The 20,560-nt window shown below is 42.2% G+C and overlaps 1 protein-coding gene across 6 annotated transcripts in view; it reads left to right on the forward strand.

Moving 5' to 3' along the window:
• AFF4 (ALF transcription elongation factor 4) overlaps positions 1 to 20,560 on the forward strand; it is a 122,698-nt gene that overhangs the window by 12,063 nt on the left and 90,075 nt on the right. For 3 of the 6 annotated variants that reach the window (XM_078364839.1, XM_002744600.6, XM_078364842.1), the window contains exon 1: positions 13,583 to 13,947. The exons of the other annotated variants lie outside the window; for them this stretch is intronic. The gene's annotated coding sequence lies outside the window, so the exon portion shown is untranslated. Of the gene's footprint in view, positions 1 to 13,582; positions 13,948 to 20,560 lie in introns of those variants that run through there. 6 annotated transcript variants of the gene reach the window in all.

Raw genomic sequence — 20,560 nt, forward strand, 5'->3', positions numbered from 1 at the left:
CATAATATGCTATTTTATTATTTATTTACTTTTTTTTTTTTAGGCAGAATTTCACTCTTGTCACCCAGTCTGGAGTGCAATGGTGTGATCTCAGCTCACTGCAACCTCTGCCTCCCAGGTTCAAGTGATTCTCTTGCCTCAGCCTCCTGAGTAGCTGGGATTACAGGCCCATGCCACCAGGTTTGGCTAATTTTTGTATTTTTAGTAGAGACAGGGTTTCTACACATTGGACAGACTGGTCTTGAACTCATGACTTTGTGATCCGCATGCCTTGGCCTCCCAAAGTCCAGGGATTATAGTCATGAACCACCACGCCCAGCCTTAATATGCTATTTTATATGGCAAAGGGTAATTGAGGTGGGTGATGAAATTAAGGTTGTTTATTTAGTTGATCTTAAAACAAGGAGATGAGATTCTGAATGATCTGAGTTGGCCTAAAATAATCAGAAGTGTCCTTTACTTTTATATAATACATATATAATATAAAGATATATTTGTATAAATATAAAATAAATAATGGAGGTGGAATAGCAAGTGAAAGTGATATGATTTTAAAAGAACACAACCAGCCTTTGCTGGCTTTGAAGATGGAGGAATGGACCCCAAGCCAAGGAATGAGGGCAGCCTCTAGAAGCTGGAAAAAGGAAGAATTCTCCCCCCCAAGCCTCTAGAAAGCAGCAGGCTTGCCAAACATTGTCTTAACCCAGTAAGACTCATGGCAGACTTCTATTGACACAATTGTAAGATAACACATTTGTGGTGTTTGAAGACCCTAAATTTGTGGCAATTCATTCCCGAAGCAGTAGAAAACTAATATACTGTCCCAGACTCTTTAAAATCCTTTCCTTGGAAGGAAAACTAAGAAACAGAAATAATTTCATCATCAACAACCTGGACGTCCACTCAGAGACCCAATCTGAAAATCAGCAACTACACAGATGACAGGTGGATAAATCCACAAAGATGGGAAGAAACCAGTGCAAAAAGGAGGAAAACACCCAAAACCAGAACACCTCTCCTCCTACAAGGGATCACAACTCCTCACCAGCAAGGGAACACAACTCCTCACCAGCAAGGGAACAAAGCTGGATGGAGAATGAGTGTGATGAAATGACAGAATCCAAATTCAGAAGGTGGGTAATGAGAAACTTCTGTGAGCTAAAAGAACATGTTCTAACTCAATGCAAAGAAACTAAGAACCTTGAAAAAAATTTTGAGGAAATGATAACAAGAATGGACAACTTAGAGAGGAATGTGAGTGAATTGATGGAGCTGAAAAACACAACACGAGAACTTCGCAAAGCATGCACAAGTTTCAACAGCCTAATTGACCAAGCAGATGAAAGGGTATCAGAGGTCGAAGACCAACTCAATGAAATAAAATGAGAAGGCAAGATTAGAGAAAAAAGCGCAAAAAGGAATGAACAAAGTCTCCAAGAAATGTGGGACTACGTGAAGAGACCTAATCTACGTTTGATAGATTAGGTGACAAAGAGAATGAATCCAAGCTGGAAAATACTCTTCAGGATATTATCCAGGAAAACTTCCCCAACCTAGCAAGGAAGGCCAATATTCAAGTCCAGGAAATACAGACAACACCACAAAGATATTCTGCAAGAAGAGCAACCCCAAGGCACATAATCGTCAGATTCACCAGGGCTGAAATGAAGGAGAAAATGCTAAGGGCAGCCAGAGAGACAGTTCGGGTCACCCACAAAGGGAAGCCCATCAGACTCACAGCAGATCTCTTGGCAGAAACCCTACAAGCCAGAAGAGAGTGGGGGCCAATATTCAACATCCTTAAAGAAAAGAACTTTCAACCCAGAATTTCATATCTAGCCAAACTGAGCTTCATAAGTGAAGGAAAAACAAAATCCTTTGTGAACAAGCAAGTACTCAGATTTTGTCACCACCAGGCCTGCTTTACAAGAGCTCCTGAAAGAGGCACTACACATAGAAAGGAACAACCAGTACCAGCCATTCCAAAAACATACCAAATGCTAAAGAGCATCAACAAAATGAAGAATCTGCATCAACTAATGGTCAAAACAGCCAGCTAGCATCAAAATGGCAGGATCAAATTAACATAATAATATTAACCCTAAATGTAAATGGGCTAAATGCACCAATCAAAAGACACAGACTGGCAAATTGGATAAAAAGCCAGAACCCATCAGTGTGCTGTCTACAGGAAACCCATCTCACATACAAGGATACACAGAGGCTCAAAATAAAGGGATGGAGGAAGATTTACCAAGCAAATGCAGAGCAAAGAAAAGCAGAATTTGCAATTCTCCTCTCTGACAAAATAGACTTTAAAGCAACAAAGATCAAAAGAGACAAAGAAGGACATCACATAATGGTAAAAGGATCAATACAACAAGAAGAGCTAACGATCCTAAAGATATACGGACCCAATACAGGAGCACCCAGATACATAAGGCAAGTTCTTAATGACTTACAAAGAAACTTGGACTCCCACACAATAATAGGGGGAGATTTTAACAATCCACTGTCGATATTAGACAGATCAAGCAGACAGAAAATTAACAAGGACATCCAGGACTTGAACTCAGACCTGGAACAAGCAAACCTGACAGACATTTACAGAACTCTCCACCCCAAATCCACAGAATATACATTCTTCTCAGCACCACATCTCACCTACTCTAAAATTGACTGCATACTTGGAAGTAAATCACTCCCCAGCAAATGCAAAAGAATGGAAATTATAACAAACAGTCTCTCAGACCATAGTGCAATCAAGTTAGAACTCAGAATTCAGAAACTAACACAGAACCGCACAGCTTCATGGAAACTGAACAACTGGCTCTTGAATGTTGACTGGATAAACAATGAAATGAAGAAAGAAATAAAGAAGTTCTTCGAAACCAACGAGAATGAAGACACAACATACCAGAATCTCTGGGACACATTGAAAGCAGTCTCTAGAGGAAAATATATAGCAATAAGTGCCCACATGAGAACAGTGGAGAGATCCAAAATTGACACCCTAATGTCAAAATTGAAAGAGCTAGAAGAGCAAGATCAAAAAAACTCAAAACCTAGCAGAAGACAAGAAATAACAAAGATCAGAGCAGAACTGAAGGAGATAGAGACACGAAAAACCCTTCAAAAAATCAATAAATCCAGGAGCTGTTTTTTCAAAAAGATCAACAAAATAGACAGACCACTAGCCAGATTAATTAAAAAAGAAAAGAGAGAATAACCAAATAGATGCAATAAAAAATGATAGAGGGGAAATCACCACAGATCCCACAGAAATTCAGACCATCATCAGAGAATATTACAAACAACTTTATGTACATAAACTAGTAAACCTGGAAGAAATGGATAAATTCCTGGACACTTGTGTCCTCCCAAGCCTAAACCAGGAAGAAGTCGAAACCATGAATAGACCAATAACAAGATCTGAAGTTGAGGCAACAATTAGGAGCCTACCACACAAAAAAAGCCCGGGTCCAGATGGGTTCACAGCCAAATTCTACCAGACACACAAAGAGGAACTGTTACCATACCTCCTGAAACTATTCCAAATAATCCAAAAAGAGGGAATCCTTCCCAAATCATTTTATGAGACGAACATCATTCTGATACCAAAACCCGGCAGAAACTCAACAAGAAAAGAAAACTTCAGGCCAGGCCGGGCACGGTGGCTCAAGCCTGTAATCCCAGCACTTTGGGAGGCCGAGGCGGGTGGATCACGAGGTCAGGAGATCGAGACCATCCTGGTCAACATGACGAAACCCCGTCTCTACTAAAAATACAAAAAAAATTAGCTGGGCATGGTAGCGTGTGCCTATAATCCCAGCTACTCGGGAGGCTGAGGCAGGAGAATTGCCTGAACCCAGGAGGCGGAGGTTGCGGTGAGCCGAGATCGTGCCATTGCACTCCAGCCTGGGTAACAAGAGCGAAACTCCGTCTCAAAAAAAGAAAACTTCAGGCCAATATCCATGATGAACATAGATGCAAAAGTCTTTAATAAAATACTGGCAAGCCGATTGCAACAGCACATCAAAAAGCTTATCCACCATGATCAAGTAGGATTCATCCCGGGGATGCAAGGCTGGTTCAACATATGCAAGTCTATAAACGTAATTCACCACATAAACAGAACAAAAAACAAAAACCACGTGATTATCTCAATTGACACAGAGAAGGCATTTGACAAAATTCAACAGCCCTTTATGCTAAAAATCCTCAATAAACTCGGTATTGACGGAATGTATCTCAAAATAATAAAAGCTATTTATGACAAACCAACAGCCAATATCATACTGAATGGGCAAAAACTGGAAGCATTCCCTTTGAAATCTGGCACTAGGCAAGGATGCCCTCTCTCACCACTCCTATTCAATATAGTACTGGAAGTTCTAGCCAGAGCAATCAGGCAAGAAAAAGAAATAAAGGGTATTCGAATAGGAAAGGAGGAAGCCAAATTGTCTCTATTTGCAGACGACATGATAGTATATCTAGAAGATCCCATCGTCTCAGCCCAAAATCACCTGAAACTGATAAGCAACTTCAGCAAAGTCTCAGGATACAAAATCAATGTGCAAAAATCACAAGCATTCCTATACACCAATAACAGACTTAAAAAGAGCCAAATCGAGAACGAACTGCCATTCACAATTGCTACAAAGAGAATAAAATACCTAGGAATACAACTAACAAGGAACGTAAAGGACCTCTTCAAGGAGAACTACATACAAACCACTGCTTGACGAAATAAGAGAGGACACAAACAGATGGAGAAACATTCCATGTTCATGGTTAAGAAGAATCAATATCATGAAAATGGTCATACTGCCCAAAGTAATTTACAGATTCAATGCTATCCCCATGAAGCTACCAATGACCTTCACAGAACTGGAAAAAACCACCTTGAACTTCATATGGAACCAAAAGAGAGCCTGCATAGCCAAGTCAATTCTAAGTAAAAAGAACACAGCGGGAGGCATCACACTACTGGACTTCAAACTATACTACAAGGCTACAGTAATCAAAACAGCATGGTACTGGTACCAAAACAGAGATATAGACCAATGGAACAGAACAGAGGCATCGGAGGGAACACAGCATATCTACAACCATACAATCTTGGATAAACCTGACAAAAAGAAGCAATGGGGAAAGGATTCCCTGTTTAATAAATGGTGTTGGGAAAACTGGCTAGCTATGTGCAGAAAGCAGAAACTGGACCCCTTCCTGACACCTTACACTAAAATTAACTCCAGATGGATTAAAGACTTAAACATAAGACCTGGCACCATAAAAACCCTAGAAGAAAATCTAGGCAAAACCATTCAGGACATAGGAGTAGGCAAGGACTTCATGACCAAGACACCAAAAGCATTGGCAGCAAAAGCCAAAATAGACAAATGGGACCTAATCAAACTCCACAGCTTCTGCACGGCAAAAGAAACAGTCATTAGAGTGAATCGGCAACCAACAGAATGGGAAAAAATATTTGCAGTTTACCCATCTGACAAAGCGCTGATATCCAGAATTTAGAAAGAAGTCAAACAGATTTATAAGAAAAAAACAAACAAGCCCATTCAAAAGTGGGCAAAGGATATGAACAGACACTTTACAAAAGAAGACATACATGAGGCCAACAAACGTATAAAAAAATGCTCATCATCACTGGTCATTAGAGAAATGCAAATCAAAACTACATTGAGATACCATCTCACGCCAGTTAGAATGGCGATCATTAGCAGAGGATGTGGCGAAATAGGAACACTTTTACATTGCTGGTGGGAGTGTAAATTAGTTCAACCATTGTGGAAGACAGTGTGGCGATTCCTCAAGGACCTAGAAATAGAAATTCCATTTGACCCAGCAATCCCATTACTGGATATATATTCGAAGGATTATAAATTGTTCTACTATAAGGACACATGCACACGAATGTTCATTGCAGCACTGTTTACAATAGCAAAGACCTGGAACCAACCCAAATGCCCATCGATGATAGACTGGACTGGGAAAATGTGGCACATATACACTATGGAATATTATGCAGCAATCAAAAACGATGAGCTCATATCCTTTGTAGGGACATGGATGAACCTGGAGAACATAATTCTCAGCTAACTGACACAAGAACAGAAAATGAAATACAGCATGTTCTCACTCATAGGTGGGTGTTGAACAATGAGCACACATGGACACAGGGAGGGGAGCACTACACACTGGGATCTGTTGGGGGCAATAGAGGAGGGACAGTGGGGGGTGGGGAGTTGGGGAGAGACAGCATGGGGAGACATGCCAGATATAGGTGAAGGGGAGGAAGGCAGCAAATCACACTGCCACATATGTACCTATGCAACTATCTTACATGTTCTTTACATGTACCCCAAAACCTAAAATGCAATTAAAAAAATATTAAAAATAAATAAATAAAACCCTTTCCTGGCCAGGCACAGTGGCTCACTCCTATAATCTCAGCACTTTGGTAGGCTAAGGCAGGAAAATCACCTGAATTAAAGAGTTTGACACCAGCCTGGCCAACATGGCAAAACCCCATCTCTACTAAAAATACAAAAATTAGCTGGGCATGGTGGTGGGCACCTGTAATCTCAGCCTGTCAGGAGACTGAGGCCCGAGAATCACTTGGACCTGGGAGGTGGAGGTTGCAGTGAGCCGAGATTGTGCCACTGCACTCCAGCGTGGGTGACGAGAGACGAACTGACTCTCAAAAACAAAACAAAACAAAACAAAACAAAAAAACCCCTTTCCTTACTATGTCCACAAATCCCAATGTATTATGACTCTTATCCAGTTGTAATCGAGCTCCTTTAATTGAAAAACTCAAAATCAGATCCCCAAACCTTATAAATGTTCCAATTTTGCTTTTCCCCTTGGAGCTGTTACTGAAACTCTGATAAGGTAGTGATCTATCTTTTTTTATTGATGTAAACAATAACTCAGTTTTACTTCTTTTTGAGACAGTGTCTTACTCTGTCACCCAGGCTGGAGTACAATGTCAAGATCTCGGCTAACTGCAGCCTCTACCTCCCAGGTTCAAGCAATTCTCCTGTCTCAGTCTCCCAAGTACCTGGGATTAGAGGTGCCCACCACCATACCCGGCTAAATTTTTCTACTTTAGTAGAGACAGGGTTTCACCAATGTGTTGTCTTGGTGGTATTTTGGGGGAGTTAGTACCTGACAATTTTCTTATCATTGTGCTTAGAATAGTACCTGCTATGTGGTAGATGTCTAATAAATATTTGATAAATAATAAATTTCTGAGTTTCTAAAATAATATGGAATATTTATGTAGCTGTAGTTATGACTTGGTATTTCCTGTATCTAGATGTGATTTTCAGAAAATATTGGTGGAGATCATTTAAGGCACAAATGAAAACTTGTACATGGATAATTATAGCAGCTTTATTCATATTTTATTTTATTTTTTGGACTTGTACAATGCCTTGGAATTTGTTGTTGTTGTTGTTAATAGAAACAACCCAAATGTCCTTCAACTGATTAATGGCTAAACAAGCTATGTTATATCCATATAATGAAATACTATTCAGCAATAAAAAAAGAAATAAAGTACTGATACATGAAAACAACAATGGATAAATTTCACAACCATTATACCAAAGAAGCCAGACTTGAAAGGCTATATACCGTATGATTCCATTTATTTGATATTCTGGAAAAGGTAATGCTATAAAGGACAAAAAGTAGATCTATATTTTCCAGGAACTAGGGTTGAAATGAAGGGTTCATTACCAAGGGCCAAGAGGGAATATTTTGTGGTGATTGAAATGTTTTCTATCTTGATTGTGGTGGTAGTTACACAACTGTATGCATTTGTCAGAACTCATAAAACTGTACATTATAAAAGATACTTTGTTTTTTTTGAGATGGATTCTTACTCTGTTGCCCAGGCTGGAGTGCAGTGGTGAGTTCTCATCTCACTGCAACCTCCACCTGCCAGGTTCAGCCTCCCACGTAGCTGGGATTACAAGTGCAAACCACCATGCCCAGCTAATTTTTGTATTTTTAGTAGAGACGGGGTTTCACGATGTTGGCCAAGCTGGTCTCAAACTCCTGACCTCAACAGATCTGTCCACCTCTGCCTCCCAAAGTGCTGGGATTACAGGGATGAGCCATCACACCCAGACTAGAATGAATTTTATGACATGTAAATTATACCTCCAAAAACCTAAGTTAAAAACAGCACTCTACTAAGTATTGCTACTCTAACAAATATATATTAAATAGCTTTTTTTTTTTTTTTTGGAGAGGGAGTCTCCCACTGCTGCCCAGGCTGGAATGCAGATGGCACAATCTTGGCTTACTGCAACCTCCACCTCCAGGGTTCAAGTGGTTTTCCTGTCTTAGTCTCCCAAGTAGGTGGGATTACAGGCATGTGTCACCATGCCCAGATAATTTTTGTATGTTAGTAGAGATGAGGTTTCGCCATGTTGGCCAGGCCAGTCTAGAATTCCTGACCTCAGGTGATCCACCACCTCAACCTCCCAATGTGCTGGGATTACAAGCAAGAGCCACTGCGCCTGGCCTAAATCCTTTGTTAAAATCTTGCATGCTAGTAAAACGATCATATTTTGTTTTGAGATTTTTGTTTCTCTTTTAGTTTTATGGTACGTTATTTTCTGTGGTTTCTCCATTCTGCACAGTAGTCTTACACTGTTCTGAAACATGAAGTTAGAGACAGAACATTCACTTTGTTAAAACAGATACAACTGATTAAATAAAATGATATAGCATCAAAATATCAAAAATTTAGAAATAATTTTAGAAACTTTTTCTTTCATTTGCTGTAATAGAGGAAACTTTTTATTTGTAGAATAATGCCAAATACAAGGCTACATTGGTCATTCCTCCCGTTTTTAGTTTTTAAATAAGGTCTCATTTTGTATTAAAAAATTAGCACTATCCTTTATGGAACAAGAGCATATTATTTGGGTTAGCTAAATAACATTTACTTCAAAGCAAGAAAACTTTCTTATAAAATTTGTTACATATTTTCAATTTGCACATTAATACTTATCTTTAATCAAAATTATTATGGTGTAAAGTGACAAACATTCGTGCCTTTTTTTTTTTTTTTTTGAGATGGAGTTTCACTCTTGTTACCCAGGCTGGAGTGCAATGGCACAATCTCGGCTCACCGCAACCTCCGCCTCCTGGGTTCAGGCAATTCTCCTGCCTCAGCCTCCTGAGTAGCTGGGACTACAGGCACGTGCCACCATGCCCAGCTAATTTTTTGTATTTTAATAGAGACGGGGTTTCACCTTGTTGACCAGGATGGTCTCAATCTCTTGACCTCGTGATCCACCTACTTCGGCCTCCCAAAGTGCTGGGATTACAGGAGTGAGCCACCGCGCCCAGCTTTTTCTTTTTCTTTTTCTTTTTTCTTTTGAGATGAAGTCGCACTCTGTCGCCCAGGCTGGAATGCAGTGGGGAGATTTTGGCTCACCAGAACCTCTGCCTCCCACGTTCAAGCGATTCTTCTGCCTCAGCCTCCCGAGCAGTTATGATTACAGGAACGTGCCACTACGCTCAGCTAATTTTTTTTGGCATTTCTAGTAGAGACAGTGTTTCACCATGTTGGCCAGGATGGTCTTGATCTCTTGACCTTGTGTTCCACCTGCCTTGGCCTCCCAAAGTGCTGGGATTACAGGCGTGAGCCACCGTGACCGGCCTACTCTTTCCTTTTGCCATTTTCCATCCCCCAACCCTCCAACCTATACAGCCTTGTAAATCTTCCTAAGCATAGTTTGAAAGAAAGTAAATGAAATCAGCACAATTTCTGTGTAGGATAATTTGGTATTATCAAAATTAAAAATCCTTTTGATCTAAAGATCCCAGGCTAAGGATTTATCATATAGGTATAATTTCCTCATTATATGGTGTTTTCATTTTTAATTATTTTCATTTTTTTGAGACAGGGTCTTGCTCTGTTACTGAGACTGGAGTGCAGTGGTGGGATTAGCGCTCATTGCAGCCTTCACCTCCTGGGTACAAACGATCCTCCCACCTCAGTCTCCCTAGCAACTAGGACCACAACCCTGTGCCACCACAGACAGCTAATTTTTTATTTTTTGTAGAGACAGGGTCTTACAATGTTGCCCCGTCTTGTATGAGGTTATTCATTGCATCTGAGCATGTAATAGTAATGGCTTGGCAACAAGCTGAATATCCACCTGTAGGGGATTGGTTGGTTAAACAAGTTAGGATATTTGTATACAGTGGAATATTATTCTGCCTCTAGGAAGAAAAAGGTATTCTTTTTAAAATTTTATTTGTTTATTTTTGATACGAAGTCTCCCCCTGTTGCCAATGACGTGCAATGATGTTATCTTGGCTCACTGCAACCTCTACCTTCTGGGTTCAAGTGATTCTCCTGCCTCAGCCTCTCAAGTAGCTGGGATTACCGGCACACGACACCACCCCTGGCTAATTTTGTGTATCTTTAGTAGAGATGGGGTTTCACCATATTGGCCAGGTTGGTCTTGAACTCCTGACTTTGTGATCTGTCTGCCTTAGCCTCCCAAAGTGCTGGGATTTACAGGTGTGAGCCACCATGCCTGGCAAAGGTAGTTCTTTATATACTGATTTGGTAAGATTTCCAAGACATTTTTCTCTTTTTCCTTTGTTTCTTCTTCTTTTTTTTTTTTTAAACAAGGTCTCACTTTGTCACCAGAGTGGATGGCACACTCTCAGCTCACTGCAACATCAACCTACTGGGCTCATGTGATCTTCCCACTTCAGCCCCCAGAGTAGCTGGGACTACAGGCACCCACCACTACCCTAGACTAATTTTTGTATTTTTCGTAGAGACGGGATTTTGTCATATTGCTGGGGTTGGTCTCAAACTCCTGGCCTCAAGCAATCAGCCTGCCTCAGCCTGCCAACGTGGGAATATAGGCCTGAGCCACTGTGCCCAGTCTATCTAAGATATTTGAAGGGAGAAAAGGAAGGACTGAACAGTGTATATAGTGTATTATCTTTTGTGTAAAAAGAAGTATCCCTGTATTTTAACGTATTGTTTATAAATATGTAGGGAAGGATACATTATAAAACACTAAGTGATTGCCTTCCAGTACTGGAGTAGCTAACGGATAGAGATGGGAGAATCAATCATTTTTCACTCTATTCTGTCATGTTTTGAGTTTTGCATTAAGACATTTCTTAATTTATATAGATCTATAGAGAAAATGTAGGTAAAGAGTGAAGCTTAAGAAATAGCAGGTATCGGGCCGGGTGCGGTGGCTCACGCCTGTCATCCCAGCACTTTGGGAGGCCGAGGCGGGTGGATCACGAGGTCAAGAGATCGAGACCATCTTGGACAAGGTGAAACCCCGTCTCTACTAAAAATATAAAAAATTAGCTGGGCATAGTGGCGCGTGCCTGTAGTCCCAGCTACTCAGGAGGCTGAGGCATGAGAATTGCCTGAACCCAGGAGGTGGAGGTTGCGGTGAGCCGAGATCGTGCCATTGCACTACAGCCTGGGTAACAAGAGCGAAACTCCGTCTTAAAAAAAAAAAAAAAAGAAAGAAAAAGAAAAAAGAAATAGTAGGTAGTCATTTCGGCGTGGTGGCACATGCCTCTAGTCCGGGCTACTCTGGAAGCTGAGGCAGGAGAATTGCTTGAACCCGGGAAGCGGAGGCTGCAGTGATCGAGATCGCGCCACTACATTCCAGCCTGGCGACAGAGCGAAACTCTGTCTAAAAAAAAAAAAGAAAAGAAAAAGAAACAACAACAACAGAAATAGTACGTAGTCAGGATTTTTTTTTTTTTTTTGACGGAGTCTCACTCTGTAGCTAAGTAGCTACAGAGTGTACCAAACAAGCTGCTGGGATTACAGTCACGCACCACCACGCTCGGCTACTTTTTGTGTTTTCAGTAAAGAGTGGGTTTCACTAAGTTGGTCAGGCTGGTCTCGAACTCCTGACCTCCTGATCCATCCGCCTCGGCCTCCCACAGTGCTGGAAGTACAGGTGTGAGCCATCGTGCTGGCCGGTAGTTAGGAGTTTTAGAAATGAAAAAGGGCTGGGCGTGGCTCATGCCTGTAATCCCAGCACTTTGGGAGCCCAGGAGTTTCGGACCAGACTAGGCAACATAGAGAGGCTGTTTCTACCCACCACCAAAAAAAAAAAAAAATCCACAAAAATGAAACAAAACAAAATAAAACCACCTCAAAAAACAAAATTAAAAAATGTTTTATACTTCTGTTGCTACCACCTTTGGGGTTCATAAAAGCATTTTTCATATGTACATTTCTTATACTTATTGATTACAAAGTTCCTCAAAACCTTTGAATCTCATTAAAAACAATCTTTAAAGTGATCACTTCAAAATCAGTTAGAAAGTAAACAACAAAAAAATTTCATAAGGCTTCTTCACTGAAAGTAAACAGGTAGACGTGAGATTTTATTAATATCGTTTAGGAAATGATGAACAAGAGGTTGATCCCTCGAAAGAGTATAGAACCCTACTAGGTTCTATGAGACCCTTTGAAAACCCTGTCAAATCTATATCATTTTACTCTGAGTTAAATTATGGCTTGCCCTGACTGGAAGGATGTTTAGAGGTGAAAGAAGTGTTGAGAACGATATCCTGAAGAAAAACAGTGGGCTGGGTGCGATGCCTCACACCTGTAATCCCAGCACTTTTGGGAGGCCGAGGTGGGTGCATTGCTTGAGGTCAGGAGCTCTAGACCTGCATAGCCAACATGGCACAACCCGTCTCTACTAAAAATACAAAAATTAGCTGGGCGTGGTGGCTGGCGCCTGTAATCCCAGGAGGTTGAGGAACGAGAACCTCCGTCAGGAGGTTGAGGAAGGAGAATCGCTTGAACCTCGGAGGCAGAGGTTGCAGTGAGCCGAGATCACGCCATTGCACTCCAGCCTGGGCGACAACAGCGAGATCAGTCTCAAAAATAAAATAAATGAATAAAATTTAAAAAAATAAAATAAATAAAAGAAAAGGAAAAGAAAAGCATTGGTGGTAGATGTTCAGGTGACGAAGAAAGAGGGCCGGTTTGGCTTGTTAAGTTTACTGGAAGTACCGAACAGCCTCCTGCGTCCTTTGCCTCTCTGCTGGACCTGTTGAGGATTCTAGGGTTCTACAACTGGAAGCAGGTCTAGGGGGCTCCGGGTTGGGACGGATCCCCACCCGGGGCGAGGGGCGCAAGGCCTGGGCCCGTCACATGAGCCCCAGAACCTGCAGATCCGGCTCGGCCCGGCCCTGCCCCGCCCTTCCGAACCTCACTAGCGGGCTAAGCGCAGGAGGGCGTGTGCGACCGGATGTGCAGGCCTGGTCCTGCCCTGGTAGCCCTGCCCGACGCGGCCGCAGTGCCCAGAGGCTCAGGCCTAGACCGCTCGGGCCGGTCCTCCGCCTGGCCCTGGTCATCGACCCCCACAGCCGGGCACGTCACCACCTCGGGCGTCGCCTCCCGGCCCAGCGGGCCCACAGATCCCAGTCCCCCACCCCCAGAGGGGAGGGGCGCAGAGGCGTCACGTGACGCCCCGAACTCGCCCGGTTCTGGTCACGTGGGTGGCACGGCCGCTGCGTCAGTCACAGTCCTGGCTGCGGGAGTCGAGCCGCCGTCGCCGCCGCCAGCGGACGGGGCGGGGATCCTGGTGTCAGGTCCTCGTCAACCCGCCCTCGTCGCCTCAGTCAGCCGTCCCAGCCGGGGCCCGACCGTCATGGAGCGGTGTGGGGCCTACGTCTGTTCCGTGTGAGGCGCGTCGCTCGCCGCCGCCGCCTTGGCTTTTCTAGGCCTCTGGAACCCCCGCCGCCTCCCGGAGCCCCTCGCCCTTGGCAGCCTGTCGCCGCCCCCTGGGCGATCTCGAATGCGCGTCTAGTGAAGGTGCAGGCCCGGCGCCTCCACTGCCGCGGTCAGGAGATGGTTCGGGCCTAGCGGAGCCGGGACTGGAGGTGAGAGGGCCGACGGACTGACTGAGGGCCGTGCCGGGCCGCGGGGGCTGTGGCCCAGGCCAGGTTGGGGGGGGCAAGCTCCTCAGGGAGCCTCGGGGAGATCCCCCGGGCTGGGGCTGCTCGATCAGGCTTCACCCCTCCCCTGATCTTCGCGTCTCACCCCACCACCTTCCCGCAAAAATAAGAAAATAAAGCGAAGCCAATCCTAACAGTTCTCAGAAATCCATCTTTTCAGTGTTTCTCCTTTCATCTTTCTTAATCCATTCCTTTCCTCAGACATTTCATCGGCTGATTTGTTACTTTTTCATATCCTCCTCAGCTTCAGATTATTTCTAATTAAAGAGAAAATAGGCCCAGATTCTGGCTAACATTACCCAACTAGTTCTCGCTTTCCTTCTCGCGATCCTGCGCACCTCTCCCACCCCCCCACCCCCGCAAAAAAAAAAAAAAAGAAAAGAAAAATTTCCGCCTTCGACTTGTGAGGGGGGTTGACTAAAAATGGGAACGTGAGGTTTTAATACTCAGATAGTCCCCCCGACAACTTCTCAATCGGCCTGTTACCTAGTTATCCCGGTAGCTTGTGCGTGGATATTGATGTTTAGGCCTTTCCTCCAGCTGCCTGTGTTTGGGGTTAATCTCGTAATTGACGTCAGTGCTTTGTTCCTTCTACTTTGCTGTTCCTTCCACTCTTTGAGAATGGATCATGGAGTACAGGAGTTTGGGGAGTAACCTTATTGCCTTTTCGTATACAAACAACATTATTTACAGAAAGTGGAAGTACAAATCTGAAGTGTTTGTGTATGGAGTTCAAGGCGAAGAGTCCGATTTAGGGTTCTTGTAGTTTTGTCACTTGTAATTCAGAATTATGCGGTTTCCTCCCTGCTGGCCATATGGAAATTTCAAACTAAGGCTAGTCTCTTTTCCATTGACCAGTGTTTTTCTTGATGGAATCTAAGCTATAGGTGACTGTGAATAGACTGTAAATGTGACATAAAATGTGTGCTGTTTTTAGGGCTCGTGTCAATAGCCCAAAGCTTCATTTCTATATTGATTCCGCACTTTATAAAGTGCTTTTTAAAACTTAACTGACCTTTAACTTATCAAAATTGAAATATTTATGAGAACTTTCTTAATTTGGGGTTTGATAAAGAGTCTTTGTGGTCTGTGAGTCTGCCTAGAATCATCTTTGGTCATATGTGCATAAAGAAGTGTTGGCAAGTGGCCACTTGGTTTTCGACAAAGCTGGCTTCTTTAAATTTCTCGGGTTCCTTTTCCTTATTCATCACTGCATCTTTCAGCCCCTAAACATAAGAAAAATTCCCAATAAATTATTTTAAGTTATCTTTCAGAGTTAACTTACTAAAAACCTGGACCAGTCAAATTTTTCTTTTTTTAGTATCAGCAATTTCATTCAATTTGTGGTGGTTTGCACGCTGGCGATTTTGGTTTTTGTTAGCTCTGTATGAACAGCAGGCAAATTTTACTTTAAATAAAATTTTGCTTCAAGCGGGGGACAAGGTAGGGTGTCTGAAAAAAGAGCTTAGCTGTGTTAATTGGAACATGTTCACAATTTGGGAATGTAAGGTGAAACCGTAATTAAGAATTCTTAAAGATAGACTAATTTTGTTCTGAGTTACTTGCTACTTGTCAGATTCTCACATTCAGGTTTATATATTCTCTTCTGTGTACCCTTGAGTTATTGTACCTTTTTCTAACAATATATTCTGCAGCCGGGCCTGGTGGTTCATGTTTGTAATCCTAGCTTTGAGAGGCCAGGGTGGGCGGATCACCTGAGGTCAGTCTGGCCAACATGGTGAAACCCCATCTCTACTAAAAATACAAAAATTAGCCAGGCATGATGGTGCACACCTGTAGTCCCAGCTACTCCAGAGGCTGAGGCATGAGCATCAAATTGGCTAGGCATGGTGGCACATGCCTCTAGTACCAGCTACTCCAGAGGCTGAGGCATGAGAATTGCTTGAACTGGGAGGTAAGGGTTGCAATGAGCAGCGATCACACCATTGCACTCCAGCCTGGGTAATGCCTCAGAACAATCAAATGGAAGCCCACTATATTTTCTGCATTGTAATTTTCTTTTTCCCCCGTGTCTTGCAAATACTGAGGGGTGCATAATTTTCTTATAGAGCTGTTATAGGGTCTTTGAGCAAGTATCATATTTATCCCTCTCTTTATCTTTCTCAGTATTTTACTCAATTATTAGATTGAATTTGAATGTGAGAATATTTTGAACTTGAAATTGTTCTATCAAGTTATCTAAGATTTCACGAAAAGGTAATGTGAAGAAAGGTGTATGAGCGAAGGATCAGTACTTGAAAGGGAAAAACATAGCTTCAGAAGATGAGACAGAAGATGAAGCTTTCTAAAAGTTTTGCATTTTGCCTTTTTTGCGAAGGTAAGGTAAATGTCATAGTTTTATATGTAACTGAGAGGAACAAATAGGTATTTCTTCTTTCATATCCATCTACTGGTTTAGAATGGAGTTGAAAATCTGTGAGGACTTTTCTTTGTGATATTTTTAATAAAATCAAAGAGGTGTTCTTAAGTATTGAGGGCACACCTGGACAATGACCCAGAAGTACAACATGTACTATAAAAAAATTGATGACTTAGTTTTTTTTACTTCAGCTTTATTCTACAGATATCTCACTATAAAGACTTTTCTATATGATATAAAGGTTCCCAGCTGTCCTCATCCTTATATTTTACCCATTCCCTTATTCATTTCCTCTGATAAGTTGGAATAATTGTATTTGATTTCTGGGAGGGTGTTAGCTAGTCTCAGTTATTGTGAAATACGGTGTAACTAGTGACTAAGGACTGCATAAAGCTAACCTGACCTGTTACCTTGCTTTTTTCTTTGGTTTAAGAAAAGCACTCCTACTTGTTAACTTCCTGTATATAACCCTCTCGGTTATTTGAAGTGATACTCTAGTACATGGAAGAGGGCAATAATACCTGTTTCAGTTACTGAGTTTTGGCACATCATCTGCATTCCTATTTGTCTTGAGGTTCATTTTCACTGGCATCATATCATGAAAATTTTAATGATACTGGGCACAGAAAATATATCAAATTCAATTCCAGAGTATTCCAGAACATTTAAATAACAGAACTACCTATTCTATTTTTGAAGAAAAATATCTTATTTAACTACCTGCTTTATCAGCTATTCTTTATTAAAAAAATCTGTAACCTGAGGAATGTTCTGACAGAAGGCATTTTATGTAACTTTATCTCTCGTGGAGTACTTAATGAACTGTGTTGGTGGGTTTTAGGCAGGGAATCATGGCTTATTAGTGGGTACTATTTTAAACTAATTACTTCAACAATCGTTTCCTAGGTCAGGTAAAAGAACTTCATCTTTTTTTTCCCCAAGGTTGTTGGGTAGGAGAAATCAGGGACTGACATGAATAGATTGCATTGAAAAGCCAGTATGGTTTGATTATCCAGAGATTATAATGATCTGTTTGGGGACTGGGCTCCCTGGGGTTGCTTTGGGCCTAATAACTCTCCCAGGATTTTGTCAGTTTGGAGTTGCCTAGTGGGTTATGACTTTTCCTTTTCATGTCATCATTAGGGAAGGGACAGTTTTATGGAGAGGTGAGTACCAGCCAACACTCTACAGAGACACACCTTCTTACCTTTTTGCAGTTGCTAATCGGAATATTATTTCTCCTATCTTGTTTCTTACCTGTTAAAATTTCACCATTTTTAAAGGCCTAATTCTCATTCCATTGCCTTCTTAAAGTTTTCCTTGATTCCTCACCCCACTCCAGTTGTGATCTGCTTCCTTTCAATCTCTGCATTGCTTTGTAGCGCCCCCCACCCCCCGCCTTTTTTTTTTTTGTCATCCAGGCTGGAGTGCAGTGGTGTGATCTTGGCTCATTGCAACGTCCGCTTCCTAGGCTCAAGCGATTTTCGTGCCTTCGCCTCCCAAGTAGCTGGGACTACAGGTGTGCACCACCATGCCCTGCTTATTTTTTTTGTATTTTTTGTAGAAATGGAGTTTTGCCCTGTTGCCCAGGCTGGTGTACCTCTTTTAATTATTTGTTATGAAGCTACTATGGGACTATAGCCTGCTGAGTAGCATCATGAAAAATGTATTAGGAAAGGTACTAGTAAAAGAAGGACTGTAAGTGTTGCAAATCTCATTATATATTTCTAAAAGATAAGGATTAAAACAATAATCACCATATTATACACTAAAAAAATGTAATGCTAATTCCAGCTGGGCACCATGGCTCACACCTGTAATCCCAGCATTTTGGGAAACCAAGGCAGGCGGATCACAAGGTCAGGACTTTAAGACCAGCCTGGCCAATATGGTAAAACCCCATCTCTACCAAAAATACAAAAATTAGCTGGGCGTGGTGGTGGGTGCCTGTAGTTCCAGCTACTCTGGAGGCTGAGGTAGGAGAATTGCTTGAACCTGGGAGGTGGAGGTTGTAGCCTGGACGACAGAGCGAGAGTCTGCCTCAAAAAAAAAAAGGCCAGGCACGGTGGCTCACACCTATAATCCCAGCACTTTGGGAGGCTGAAGCAGGTGAATCACAAGGTCAGGAGTTTGAGACCAGCCTGACCAACATGGTGAAACCCCATCTCTACTAAAAATACAAAAATTAGCTGGGTGTGGTGGCATGCAACTGTAACCCCAGCTACTCAGGAGGCTGAAGCAGGAGAATCGCTTGAAGCCAGGAGGCAGAGGTTGCAGTGAGCCGAGATTGTACCACTGCACTCCAGCCTGGGCAACAGAGCAAGACTCTGTCTCAAAAAAAAAAATTAATGCTCATTTCTTAATATCATCAGTATCCAGTTAAGTGTTTACATTTCACTGATTATAGTTTTTATATTGTTTTTACAATTCGTAGGAAATATAATCCAAATATGGTCTGTATATGTTACATTGGGTTTAGCTGCATCTCAACCCTCTTTTTTTTTTTTTTTAATCTGTAAGTTTTTCTTATAGAAAACTGGCCAGGAAAGTCAGATTTCAATGTCCATAAATCAAGTTTTACTGGGGCCGGGCATGGTGGCTCACGCCTGTAATCCTAGCATTTTGGGAGGCCAATGTGGGTGGATCACCTGAGGTCAGGAGTTCAAGACCAGCCTGGCCATCATGGTGAAACCCCATCTTTAAAAAAAATAAAGTTTTATTGGAACACAGATAGTACACCTGTTTGTTTATGTATTGTCTGTGGCTGCTTTTGCTGTTGCAATGGCAGAATTTATTAATTGTGACTATATGGCCTGCCAAACCTGAAATATTTACTGTGAAAAACATTTCTTGAGTCCTGCCTTAGCAGATCAAATAGGCCTTAGTGCATACTTGGGTTTCAGGATTACCTTAGGGTTGAGCAGTTAGTTACAAGATCCCTATTTACTGTGGTGGCTATTAGGGTTTTTTGTTTGTAGAATATGTATATGTGTATAATATATACATTTATATATTATATTACATATATTGCATATAACATATATCATGTGCCTTGTATATACTATGATGTTTAGTATATATTATAGTATGTATTATATATATTACATATGCTGTGTGTGTGTGTGTGTGTGTGTGTGTGTGTTTGAGACGGAGTTTCGCAGTTGTTACCCAGACTGGAGTGCAATGGCACGATCTCGGCTCACCGCAACCTCTGCCTTCTGGGTTCAAGCAATTCTTCTGCCTCAGCCTCCCAGGTAGCTGGGACTACAGGCGTGCACCACCATGCCCAGCTAATTTTTGTATTTTTAGTAGAGACGGGATTTCACCTTGTTGACCAGGATGGTCTTGATCTCTTGACCTCGTGATCCACCTGCCTCGGCCTCCCAAAGTGCTGGGATTATAGGCGTGAGCCACCATGCCTGGACATATATATATATTTTTTGAAACAAGAGTCTTGCTCTGTCACCCAGACTGGAGTGCAATGGCACAGTCTCTGCTCACTGCAACCTCGAACTCCCAGGTTCAGATGATTCTCCTGCCTCAGCCTTCCAAATAGTTGGGAATACAGGTGTATGCCACCATACCCAGCTAATTTTTATATTTTTAGTAGAGATGGGGCTCCACTATGTTAGCCAGGATGGTCTTGATCTCTTGACCTAGCGATCCCCCCCACTTTGGCCTCCCAAAGTGCTGGGAAGGCATGAGCCACTGCGCCTGGCCCATATAGTATATATTATATGTAGTATATATATATTACATGTATGTATAATATATATGTAATATACTCTGCTGTATATTATATATACTATATACATAATACATATTGCATATGTGTGTTATATATTATATGTACAATATAATTTAGTATACTATTCAGGATCAGATTCTCATAGTGATATGGACAGGAGGCAGGGAAAGAATGGCTAGAAGAGGGTGGGGTCCCTGGTGAGAGCCCCTCAAGCCTGGACCTGTGGCCCTAAATAAGAACTTCACATCCCTGTTTTCCTGCCTGAGTTTTGCCTTTTCCATAACGACCCTGGCCTGCCAAACGCACCCCGCTCTGTACCCATAGAAACCCCATGCTCCACTAGCAGAGGAGCAGAGTGGTATGGCACAGGAGGAGAGAAGAGAAGAAGCATCTGCATGTCGAGAGGAGAA

This window comes from Callithrix jacchus, chromosome 2, assembly GCF_049354715.1.
Source record: "Callithrix jacchus isolate 240 chromosome 2, calJac240_pri, whole genome shotgun sequence".
Lineage (NCBI taxonomy): Eukaryota > Metazoa > Chordata > Mammalia > Primates > Cebidae > Callithrix > Callithrix jacchus.